The 12,662-nt window shown below is 34.7% G+C and overlaps 1 protein-coding gene and 1 long non-coding RNA gene across 4 annotated transcripts in view; both read left to right on the top strand.

The window, feature by feature from the left end:
• Positions 1-12,662, top strand: part of LOC145283752 (ubiquitin thioesterase zranb1-B-like) — a 578,310-nt gene that overhangs the window by 388,722 nt on the left and 176,926 nt on the right. For all 3 annotated transcript variants that reach the window (XM_080132814.1, XM_080132813.1, XM_080132815.1), the window contains one exon: positions 3,584-3,730. The gene's annotated coding sequence lies outside the window, so the exon portion shown is untranslated. The remainder of the gene's footprint in view (positions 1-3,583; positions 3,731-12,662) is intronic.
• Positions 1-12,662, top strand: part of LOC145283756 (uncharacterized) — a 259,776-nt gene that overhangs the window by 63,460 nt on the left and 183,654 nt on the right. The window lies entirely within an intron of this gene.

Here is a 12,662-nt window from a genome sequence, read left to right on the forward strand (position 1 = left end):
TTATCTTAATTGATACAACAGAGTGGTCGGAAGATCCAAGAGGCGACAGAACAGAAACTGAACATAGTTCAGGGCAAGTTGTGAGAAAAAGGTCTAGTAGGCTCGCATACTGGCCATCATTATCGGGCACACGGGTAGGTTCCTGAACAATCTGAGTGAGGTCATAGGCAATGGAGAAATCATGACAGAACCTCCCCTCATCATCGGTCTTGTTTGAGTGGGTCAACCATTCAACGTTGTGAACATTGAAGTCTCCACATACGTGAATGTTAGCTGAAGGATAAGTAGAAAGGACTTGGTCAATTTTCTCAGATATGCTTTGAAAGATAGTAACTCCACTGTTGTGGGGGCGATAGAGAGTAAATATAAATGCAGTAGTGTGAGCTAAAGCAACCCGGAAGCACATATAGGGTAAGTTAGGATCTTCCCTGGAGATGTCCCTCCCACATGGAAAGCTATCTTTAATATAGGCACATATTCCATGCCCATGGCGATCTTGGGGGTCAGATTTAGAAGTTAAGTTAGAGTATCCTGAAATTGCAAACTCATCTAGGGAAATAGCCTGTCCAATGCCAGTTTCACTTAAAAATAAAAGGTCTGGTTTAGTCTCCTGTAATTGGGTTTCAACCTCTGGAAGGTTAGAACGAAGACCCCTGATGTTGGAGAAGGAGACATGGTAGTAGGGGTCTACGTTGGAAGTTGGGGAACCGGGTTTAATCGTGTATTTTTTCTTGAAACTTGTCATGATGAAATTTTGGACTTTGCTTGCTTGCATTTTGTCTTGGATGATCAAATAATGCCATCTTTTAAAAAAAAAGGGATGGCAGGTGATTATATATATATATATATATATATATATATACTTTTTTATGTTTTATTTACAGAAAGTTTAGATAAGTACTCGGTACCGTCGGTTTCAAACCTAGGGACCATTTTAGATGCCCATATCAAGCTCTCTTCAGCCAATACTCATTTGTTTTATAACCGGAAGTGGAAACATATAGATACCTTACGAGATCATGTTTAAAACGGTCCCTATTATCAGGTTTGAAACCGACGGTACCGATGACTTATCTCATCTAAACTTTTTGTAAACAAAACATAAATAATACTCTTATTTTTCCTTATAATAGAGCACTCTGCTGGAATCCCTTTTTTCCAAAAAATATAACTAACTAACTAACTATATATATATATATACATAAAAGTGCATTTTTACCTAAATGCGAGTTGGGAATAATTTTCCCTTTGACCAATTTGGTACCCCCTAAATGGGGAACGGCATATATATATTATTTTTAAAATATAATTATCCACTGACACGTGTTTTGTTGTCTCTCTCTCTATCTATATATATATATATATATATATATATATATACTGGCATTTCAGCCCGGCGTTGCCCGGGTGTTTGGAGGTGTATGTTAAGCAAAAAAAAAGTCAATTTTTTAAACTTTGACCCCTATTATGACCCCTTAACATTTATTGTTTTGGGCTCAAATCAAGTTATTAAGTTAGATCCATGTCCAAGGAACCTATATCTAAAATTTCAAGTCGTTGCGCGCCTATTCTTGTTTTATTACTTCCATGGCAGGTGCTCGTCTGAACTCCAATCTCTGGTCCCCCCTTGCCAATCCTTCACGAAAAACACCCGTCTAGCTGAATCCACTGTGAAAAATTTCCCCCACTCTTTATCTGTGCCTAAATCAAAACGTAGATTCCATGAACAAAGCTTCTTTCTTAGAACTGCACGCCTGTGGAACTCCGTATGCCTGCTTCCCACCTGACTACAACTTGGATGTCTTCAAGTTCAACGTTAACAAATTCCTAATGAACCGCCCTCTTAAGTAAACACTTCATTAAATCTCCACACTAACGTACTGTACTTGCAATAACCCTTATCCCTGAGTGGCTTCTGGGCCTTGATAAGTGGTGACCACCGTGTAAAAAAAAGAAAAAAAAAGCAAGTCTGATTTCTGCAAAGAACTCAGAAAGATCGTGCCTCAGGAGTATCTGGTTTGCGTGAAGTCTTCCTTGTTAATCATAGCCATTTGCTAGACTTGCAAAACTGTAGGTCTTTACCTGTCAACCTTTAGAGCAGCAAGTCACAGCAGTTGTATATGTACTTGGGGAAACGTTTGGCTCAGAACATAAAAAGGAATCTTGATTGCATATGCGCAAAAGCTACATTGCCTCTTTTACTCCATTCATTTGCAGTTCTGGATCTGACACCTCACATGTAGAGATAAACAGAGGATGATGGATCCTGATGCCAGCTTCTCCTGGATTTTCACTAAAGCCCTGTTAGCTAGGTTGCAGCCCTAATACCGCTTGATGCTAAATCTATGCACAATGGGTGACTCTGCCAGACAGGAACCAGAGTTCCTGACAGCATAGTTATGATTTTTATACTCTGTTGCCACTGCTAACAATGACGAAGAGTGGAATTGAGAGAGTCTCTGCTGCTAATAAGAACCTACCAAGATTTAAGAGAACACTACATTGATAACTATGCTTTTATATGTAAGCAGGGCTACTGCTGCCAGTGTTAGCCAAGGTAAAAGTGTAAATATTTCTATTAAACCTTTTTTCTATCTACCTCTCTCTCTCTATCTGTCTTTTTCATCCTCCCCTGTTTTATGCCTCCCTTTTACCAACCCCATCTTTCTCTTTTACCCAGCTCATTCCTTTTCCAGATGGACATACACGCACACACAAACACAACTTTCCTTTATATAATAGATACCTCTAGGAATGAGTCTGAATTTTCTTTTCAAATTAGTACATAACCCTAAAAAAACAGAGCCACCCTTACAAAAGCTGTCCTAATTGATCCCTATATATATTGATTTTTCTTAATTTTAGATATTATTTATCCAAGAAAAGATCAAGATTATACCAACTTTGTGGGTTTTTGTTTTATATTAATTTTTAATTTTCTCACATCATAAAATATTGGCTTGGAGAAGTTTTACTGGTACCTCTGAAAGTGAATCAAATCCTTGTCATTCTTTAAAAGTGATGCTGTTGCCAAACCAGCGTTTAAAATGCAAAGTGATGAGTCAAAAGGAAGAATACTACATTTGGTAGCTTTTGTCACCCCTCCTTTTTTTAAAAAATAATTATTTACTATTTCTTTAATAAGTTTAAAACTGATGTGTCCGCGCTGTGCAAAATGACGGTGTACTTTTGTCATTGGTGTCAAACTTACCTCCAATTTTTTTTTTTTTTTTTTTTTTTTTATATATAATTAATGTCTCTGATATAATAATTGCGTTGTCCCCAGGTTTGGTGGTGACTTGCAAAAAGACTTATTTTGACTTTTTGTATTATTGGACTGACATTTTTTCTCTTTTTTTCCTTTTTTTTCTCGTTTTTCTTTTTTCTTTTCTTTCTTTTTTCTTTTTTCTTTTCTTTCTTTTTTCTTTTTTTTCTTTTTCTTTTTTCTTTTCTTTTTGTTCCTTTTTTTCTGTTTATTTTTTTTTTGTTTCTTTTTTTCTGTTTTTCTTTTCATTTCCTTTTTTTTTTCTTTTAATACAATGTGATTGAATTCGATTCTGATGAATGCCTTTGTTCATTTCAGATGATTATAGAAAAGACCCGGTAATTTTGGAGGATGTGGCAAAGCGCTAAACTGAAGCTAGAGAACTAAGGCTGTGGAAAGTGCTTTACGCCATTTCAAGCTGGCTTCCTCATTCATTGGTGCTGCCCGTCTTTAACACTAAGTCTGGTAAGTTAGGCTGCCATTTTTCTTTTTTAATAAGTAAAAGTTGGACCAAGTGTCAATTCAGCACCCCATTTTTGCTGCTCAATAAAAAGAACTAACGACTTTTTTTGACCAATTGTTTTCTAACTGATATTTTCAACTATTCTATTATCATTTACTCGAAGTTTTCACACAAGTCATTATCAGGAATTGTTTACTGACAATAAGTGTTTCCTGGAGTCTGAGTGACAAGTCTATCTAGATTTCCAGCACTCCCTGCCTGTTTCGATAGCCATTACAAATTATTTTGCATTAACGCAGCAGTCATTTACCATTGATTTCTCACTAACAGCGACTGCTGACTTTCTCTGAAACTTGATTAGCAATAAGCCTCAAGATTTCAATATCCTCTTCACCCTTCCAATGAAGGTCTGGTTGATCTTCTCCTTCCTTGATCATCCCATCCTCTTTAAACATTCATGACCGTTTTGTGTTGTACCAGGCTAGTGTCACTACATATGTGTGTGTATGAGGGGGGGGTCAGATTGTTGGATTTTTAGTAGTTTCAGTCTCCTTTCGTTTGTGTACTTTTCTTTGTATAGTTTTTATTCTCTATGTAGTTCATTGGCATCACCTGGTTATGTGCGTTGGTTTCTGCACTTGAGGATTTTCCTTATTATTCGTCTGATTTTATTATAATAGCTATAGTGCCAATAAAATGATCACGTTCCAGCAAATATAATTTCATTTGTCATTCCACTTGACTGCTTCGGCACCTTTAGGCAATGTGTTCACCCCCCCCCCTTTCAACCTCATTTAACTCAGTCCTTATCTTTAAAAAAAAAAAAAAAAAAAAATGTTTCTGTATATCACAACACCATCTTAGGTACAATCTTAAACTACATTCAGTGATGAGGTCCCAGTTTGGGAATTTGCAATACATTGAGTTGCTCCCCAATTGATGTTACTCCCAGGTCCATTCCAATTCAGGATGGAAGTATTTTTCAGGGACGTGTCCATGGATTAAATATAATCAATCGTTTACAGGTTATTAATTTAAAATATATGTCTGTTTGAAAATATTGAGAATATTTACAAAAAGAACATAATCTTTCTATATATAATTCTGAAAATATGTGTGTACGCTGAATCCATTTACACATTTCTTAATAAATTGATTTTTTTTTTTTCATACTAGCAAGTGCTGTCCTCAGAGTTCATGACTGGCAATGACTTGTGCGTAGTGATCAAGTCATGCTATATTGTTAGATATGTCATATGGAGGTGACAGAGTATGTCTGCAACTCTATTCATTTGTGGAAAACTGCAAATTCCATCTCTGACTTGAGCACTTTGTGAGAAATATGTCTCTGCTGGTTTGGTCATGCCAAGCGCAACGTTTGGTAGATAAACAGAATGTATGTCATGGAAGTTAATGGCTTGTCTGGCATTGGTCACCCAAGCAAACCTGAGCACCTGCAACGATCAAGCAGGATGTAAAAATTGAGATTGTCGGACTGACTTCCTCATCTTGGTTGTTATTGTCACAACGTTTCGGCAGTTTTGCCCTCCGGCCTTCGTCAGGTGTTGTGTATTGAACTGGGGAACCGTTTGTTAGGAGTCTCGAACCCAACCCTTTATTATTATTACGGGGGTACCGTGTTCGGACTCCAGCTAGGCTTTGGGACATAGTTGCTGATTCTCTGTTTTTAATGTTACTTTTTTACTGCCTTCGTTCAGGATTAAAAACAGAATCAGCAACTATGTTCCAAAGCCTAGCTGGAGTCCGAACACGGTACCCCCGTAATAATAATAAAGGGTTGGGTTCGAGACTCCTAACAAACGGTTCCCCAGTTCGATATAAAACACCTGACGAAGGCCGGAGGGCAAAACGGCCGAAACGTTGTGACAATAACAACCAAGATGAGGAAGTCAGTCCGACAATCTCAATCAATGAAAACACCTCATCTCAAAAATACAGACAATTACTAGGACGTAAAAACTTGGCAACTTCATGAGGCGGATACTATGGGCTGAACTAAATGGTAAACAGGCATCCAAGCAGCTGCTAAAAGGAAGACCTATGCAAGCCACGGAAACCTGTTTACAACTGGATAGTCATAGTTGTATGAGATGCCTTTGATAGGTTTCCAAACTTTTTTAGTATGGGTACTTTTATTGATAATACAGATATGAAACTCTATTCCCCTTCGAAGTAATCTCCTCTGGCTGCAGTGTACAGTTCCAACAACTTCTGGAAGCTCCCATGGAAGTCCTCTTGTGTGAGTGTGTCAGTGACTCTCATCACAGCCTTTCATCTCCTTAATTGTTTCATAATGACATTCTCTAAGGTTTCCCTTGAGTGTAGAGAATAACAAAAAGTCACAGGGAGCAAGGTCTGGACTACAGGGAGGGTGAGGAACTATTTTGATGCTCATATTGATCAAATAATCTGTGACAATGTTGGAGTTGTGGACTGGTGCATTCGCACAAATCTTTTGTATCTTCAGTCCCTCGCAAAATAATTGTGTGTACAGTTCTCACACTGACATCAAACTGTACACTTATTGTCTCTATTGACACATGATGGTCCTTATCCATGAAATTCTTTATTTGGCCAATCAACTCTGGTGTTCTGACTTCTTTACTTCTCCCACAGACTACCAGCCTTCCTTTAATCTCTTATGCCACTAACAAACTAATGCTTTATTCATGCAAGATTGTCCAAAAGCAGTCTGAAGCATTCCAGACGTTTCTGTGGCATTTTTTTTTCTAAGTTTAAAACTGTATTTTATTGCATATCGTTCTTCTAAAGTGTCCTTCCATCCAGATTGCATTTTTGATATTCACCAACTGTGACAATTGAGCTTTAGTAGGGAGTATTCCAATTCTTGCTGTAGCTGTCCATTTGAACCTGAAATCTTATAAATTGGTCAATTATTTCATAAGATGTATAGCAATAACATACTGAATTTTCAAGAGTCTGCAACAATTTTAAATACCTGTAAAAAAAAGAAAAGTCTGGGAACTTATTTAAGGCACCTTTATGTAGAAAATTTACTGGTGAAAATAATGCTTTACTTGGCATTATTTCATGCACTCCACTTGCAGGTGCAAGTCGCTAATTGCACAGGTGAATTTTATGCTGTGAAGATTTTGTTGTCTGCTGCAGAAAAGTTTTTCTAAATGCAGATTATTTGAAATACTGTCATCTCTTTTCCATATCTGATATTCCCATTGCAAAACCAGTGTTTTTTTTTTTTTTTTTTTTTTTTTGTTATTATTATGTCTAGTTTTCTCGTACATATTAACGTTCTACATATTCTGATAATACCTCTCTTTAAAGTATTCTTGAAGGTTGCTGACTGCTATCGTTGAGCTTGATAGAGAGTGGTGACAGGGAGATGAATCAAAAAAAAAAAAAGAGAGTATATGTATTTAAGTGGATGAAAGATTGACTTTAATATTCAAGACTTTTAGGTAGGATTGAATGAATGTGTCATACATTTCATAAATAAATGTACACATTCTATAAATGGAATAGTCATGTGTAATATCAGGGCTTTACGTTGCGAGTCAAACAGTTGCATTTGCGAGTAATTTTTTTTTTTTATACAACTGACAACTAGAAATAATAAAATGCTTATCTTTTGGGGATTTTTTTTTTTTTTTTTTTTTTTTTTTTTTCCAAAGCTTATTGCTGAGTGAAAAATCCCTTTGCAACTTTTTTTTTTGTTTGTTTCAATAAAGCAAAGTCGAATTATTTAAATAAAAGTTTTATAGAACAATATACTCTTTCCTTTTTGTTTTCTTGTTTTTGTTTTCTTGTTTTTGTTTTCTTGTTTTGTTTTCTTGTTTTTGTTTTCTTGTTTTTGTTTTGTTAACTAAGGCTATCTAAAAAAAAAACAACAAAAAAAGCATTTGAAGAAATTTGAATCTCAACATGAAATTCGGTGCATATTTAGAATTTTACTAATTTAAAAAAGCATACAACATTCTTTAATGTATGTACTCATCACAGAATGAAGATGTCATATTCCAAAAATCACATGGGTTAGTAACTTTTCTATTTGCGTAGTAAATGAAAATATTTAGTTATCACAGGTTAACTGAAGATATATTTGTCCATATAGCCTTGAGAATATAATAAAATGCACAATATTTGAAAATACTGTGAAATATAAAAATTAGTTTTGTTTGTTTCTTTTTTTCTATCTTAAGACTTCTATAAATCTATCTTGTCGGATTTTCCAAGTCAGACTCAAATAGCATTTAAGCTGACTAATCAAACTTTATTTTTGGTTAACCAATTTTCATATGTTATTGTTCTAGCATGTTATTGGCGATATAATAACATTCTTAGTTACAATTTATTTAAATTACTAAATCTGACGCAGACAATCTGCTTTGAAACATTTTCTCGTTACCACGGAAAAATCAAATTCAACAAGGAAAATAACTCCTATTTTTAATGAAAGTATTTAAAAAGTTGTCTCCTTTACAAATAAAATTTTATTTGTTTTTCTCCAAATAATAATAAAAAAATAAATAGGCTAACAATTAAAAACAATAAATAAAATGACTTAATTCCATCCAAGGTATTGACGGATATGTACAAGTAGTCTCTAGTTATATAATGTGAGATATGTGTATATGTTTATAAATTTGTGCGTCTTAGATTCACTCTTAAACTAATTAACCAATCATTATAAATTTTGGAACCCTGTTACTAGATATAAAATGTCATAATGTAGGCTATGTATAGTTTAATTTAGTTTTATGCCAAGGGGCCAAAGAGGGAGTGGATCTCCTTTGTGACTATCGGGGAAACTTTAACAACTATTAGGGATCAATTCCTCTAATTTCAGTTTCTGTGGAATATTTTAAAGGGATTTTAGTAGGCACAATCTTTTATTTAAATAATCAAATATTTCAGATTTTCATTATATTTGATCGATAATCATGAAACACGAACTATGAAAGATTCTCTGGATTTCAGTTAAGCCTTAAATTTTTAACCTTTTCTAGCATCCAAGTCATGTTATAGATTTTTTTTTTTATCAAAATTTGTGTAAGGATTCCAGACATAAGGTTTTGTATTATGTGTTTATTGTAATCTTAGTAAAGGGAGATAAAAATGGTGAACTTATTCTACCTGTTCTAGTCTTTTAAATAAGTATGTGTGTCTCTGTTTTGACAAGCTTCTGGGATTGACCTTTACTCCTGATCTGAAATGGAACATGTACATCAAGTCAGTTGCCAAGGTCGCTGGAAAAATGGTAGGATCCTTCTACCGTTCTAGAAGATATCTCACTGCTGATGCAATTCTCTATCTATATAAAAGCCAAGTACGTCCAAGGATGGAGTACTGCTGCCACATCTGGGTAGGAGCTGCTAAAAACAGCCTATCCTGCCTTGACAGAGTACAAAATAGGCTTCGTGGTTTAGTAGGGGATGCCCTTTTCTCTTCTCTGCAACCTCTCTCCCACAGAAGTGATGTTGCGAGCCTTTGTTTTATCGTTACTTCCATGGCAAGTGCTCGACTGAGCTCCAATCTCTAGTCCCCCCTCGCCAATCTTTCACAAAAAACACCCGTCTAGCTGAAACCACTGACAAAAATTTTCCCCACTCTTTATCAGTGCCAAAACCAAAATGTAGATTCCAGGAACAAAAGCTTCTTTCTTAGAAGTCCACGCCTGTGGAACTCTGTTCCATTTGCCTGTTTCCCTCCTAACTACAACTTGGATGTCTTCAAGTCCAACATAAACAAATTCCTGATGAACCGCCCCCGTAAGTAAGACACTTTATCAAATCTCCAATACTAACGTACTGTACACGCAATAACCCTTATCCCCGAATGGCTTCTCGGCCTTGATAAGTGGTGACCACCTTGTAAAAAAAAAAAAAAAAAGTCAGAAATAGTGATGCATATTACGTTGGTTGCTTTGTTTTATAGCATATCAACCTTCTTTGGATTATTTAATCCTGAATCTAATAATTTTTGAAAAAAAAATTTATGCGTAAAATACTTATTCATGGTGTTTGGTTTGGTTACTTTGTAGAGGTATTTTTTTTTTTTTTTTTTTTTTTTTTGCTTTGCAGAACATGATTGAGTTTTGTAAAGGAAAGGGAATAAAACACTAACATCAATGTTTCGTGTATTTAACTCAGAAAGCTAATACCTGATCTGATAACACTAGATATATTACATTAGTTAGGACTATAATTGCTATTATTATGTCTGCACTGACCACCATAACAATATTCATGTTAGTGTTGACCACTATTGACTGCAGCCATCATTTTGACCAGTGATCTAATCTAATAAAAATGACGTTCACTTTGATAAAATTTCAATGGACTTCATTCCATCTACTAATTGGATGAAAAGAATTCATTTTAGAATCGGTAATTAATGGTAAAATGTACTTAGCTTCAAGACTTTGCTGCAGTTTCATGTTATCACCAATCAGAAGCGTGTCATTGTTGTCAAACAATTTGATAAAACCAGAAGAGATGAGTTATCTATGTATATCTAGCTACAGTTCTGAATTTGTTTAGATGAAGATTGATTATGGATATTTGTATTTTTATTTATTTTTATTTTTTATTTTTTGACTACTATTTTAATTTTGAGTGTTATTTGCATGTTTCAGTCGATGTAACCTCTAACCTTCTTCAGTTGTATTCTGTTAATCTCTGGAATCTTTTTTTTTTTTTTACTTGGAGGGTCACCACTTATCAAGGCCCGGAGGCCACTATAGGATGTTAGTTAGATGGTAAGACAACATGAATAGGAGTAGATTATCTAAATGAACAATTCAATAAAAATTTATTCACATTTAATTCGAAAATGATTGTTATAGTCAACCGGAAAGCAAACACACGGTATTGCCATCTACAGACAGTTCTGGAAAAGAAACTCTGCTCATGGAATTTTCATTTAGTTTTGGGCACAGATAGCGAGGAAAGTTGTTGCTAGTTGTTTCAGCTAGGTGGGTATTTGTTGTGAACGTTTTATGGGGAGGGACCGTAGATTGGAGCTCAGTCGGACATCTACAATAAAAGTATCGATAGAGCAGAGATATACTCGCAATGTCTCTTCTGTGAGAAAGATGGAGTAGGAAGGCAAAAAAGTCATTGCCCACTAAATTTTGAAGATGGTTCTGCCTCCTGTCAAGGCAGGAAAGGGTACTCTTATGAGCAAATGCAATGGGTACTCCATCCTCGGACATAGAGGATTGCGTTGGGAGTGAGATGCATAATTTTGGGCTTCACCGATTGTAAACGTTTCTGTAATACTATTTGCTAATATTAACCGAATCGTCTTAAAAGGTTCACGGCAGCTAATGATTTACTGCAAATTTTTATTACGCATAATCTTTGCATTAATTAACTTTATAAAAATTAAAGGCATACCTAAAATTAAATTAAAAATAAAGATAAATTAATACCTGGCAATGATTTTAGATATGAGAGATACAGAAGGAAAAATTCATGCTTTTTATTTTTTGTTTTAGTAGGGGGGGGAAGTGAACTAAAGCAAATTTAGACACATAATTAAATGGGGGGGGGGGTTAAATTTATGTAAATTTGGATTTACATTCAGTTGTTGTCCATAAAACAAAGAATACATGGTAAAATGCATTATTTCCATATTCCATGGAGTTTAAAACATTTGGCATTTTTATTCAAAGGAAAAGGGTTAGCAAAAGAATTTTATATAATGCTGGTTAGCACAAAAATGGAAAGCGGATATATATATATATATATATATATATTAATGGCCTGGCAAGGTCCCAGAGGAGACAACTAAGCAAAAAAAAAAAAAAAAAAAAAAAAGAGACCCTAAGCAAAATTCATCCTAAAGCAGCAAACCTAAAGCTAGCTTGCCAGGACACTATATTTACAAATGTAGGCAAATTTAGACATATTTTATTGGTTTGAAAATATAGGTTCTTTTTTATCAAGTGTCATAAAATTTTAATCATAGAATAGTGCTATAATCTACAAAAAGCCTGCAAAATTTCATGTACTATTGTCCCATAGAACCAAAGATATGAGCATTTCAATATTCAGCTTGGCTACGAATATTAGTATATTTGGCCGGCATTTTCTCCTTTGTGCACGTTTAATTGAAGAGCAGAGACAACTCTTGTTTGTTTCTCTTACAGTTCATTTTTTTTCTTTTTGATGTACTAGTTACCAAACATTCTGTTTGAGTGTAAAAAGAAATTTGCCGTATTTGTGAACGTTTTCGACCCCCATAAGTCGTCCTCAAGCGAGTGATGAAAAAAAAAAAAAAATAAATAAGGTAATGAATTGAATGGAAAGACGATTAAAATCGTTTAAAATACTTAAAAGCATTTAAGCGTGCCATCCGCTTCGTATTGAACTTGATTAATGGTTGTTATATATATATATATAATCACCTTTTTGGTAATTTTTATAAATTCCAAATCTCGGCAACTATTGATTAGAATTGAACAAATGAAGGCACATTGGAAAGCTAATGACCTGAATTATGTAGTGGGCTATATGACATTTGCCCTTAAAGGGATCATCCATCATCCAGAGCCTATTTTTGGCACTTTTTTACAACCATTAAGATGTTTCAATCATAGTCATTTGTTTTTCTAGTTTTGCATATGAATTACAAAATATCTGATATTTGCTCCAATCCTCTGGTCTTGATAAAGGGGAAACTAAAACTTGCTGCTATGGTTTCAAATGATCTGAAATAACAAAGGGAGACTGGATTCCAAATATTTCTCATGTGTTATATCTCCCCTCTTTAGTTTTCATACATAAAATAAATTTCACAGTGTATAAGGATTATTATTTGATACTCGAGGTATTCATAATCGTACCCTATTTCCAAAAGAGGGAAGATATAACATGAAAAATATTTGGAATCAAGTCTCCCCTTGCTGTTATTTTAGATCATTTGAAACCA

The sequence above is a fragment of the Euprymna scolopes genome, chromosome 8 (genome assembly GCF_053919585.1).
Source record: "Euprymna scolopes isolate OS-2025 chromosome 8, ASM5391958v1, whole genome shotgun sequence".
NCBI classification, from domain to species: domain Eukaryota; kingdom Metazoa; phylum Mollusca; class Cephalopoda; order Sepiida; family Sepiolidae; genus Euprymna; species Euprymna scolopes.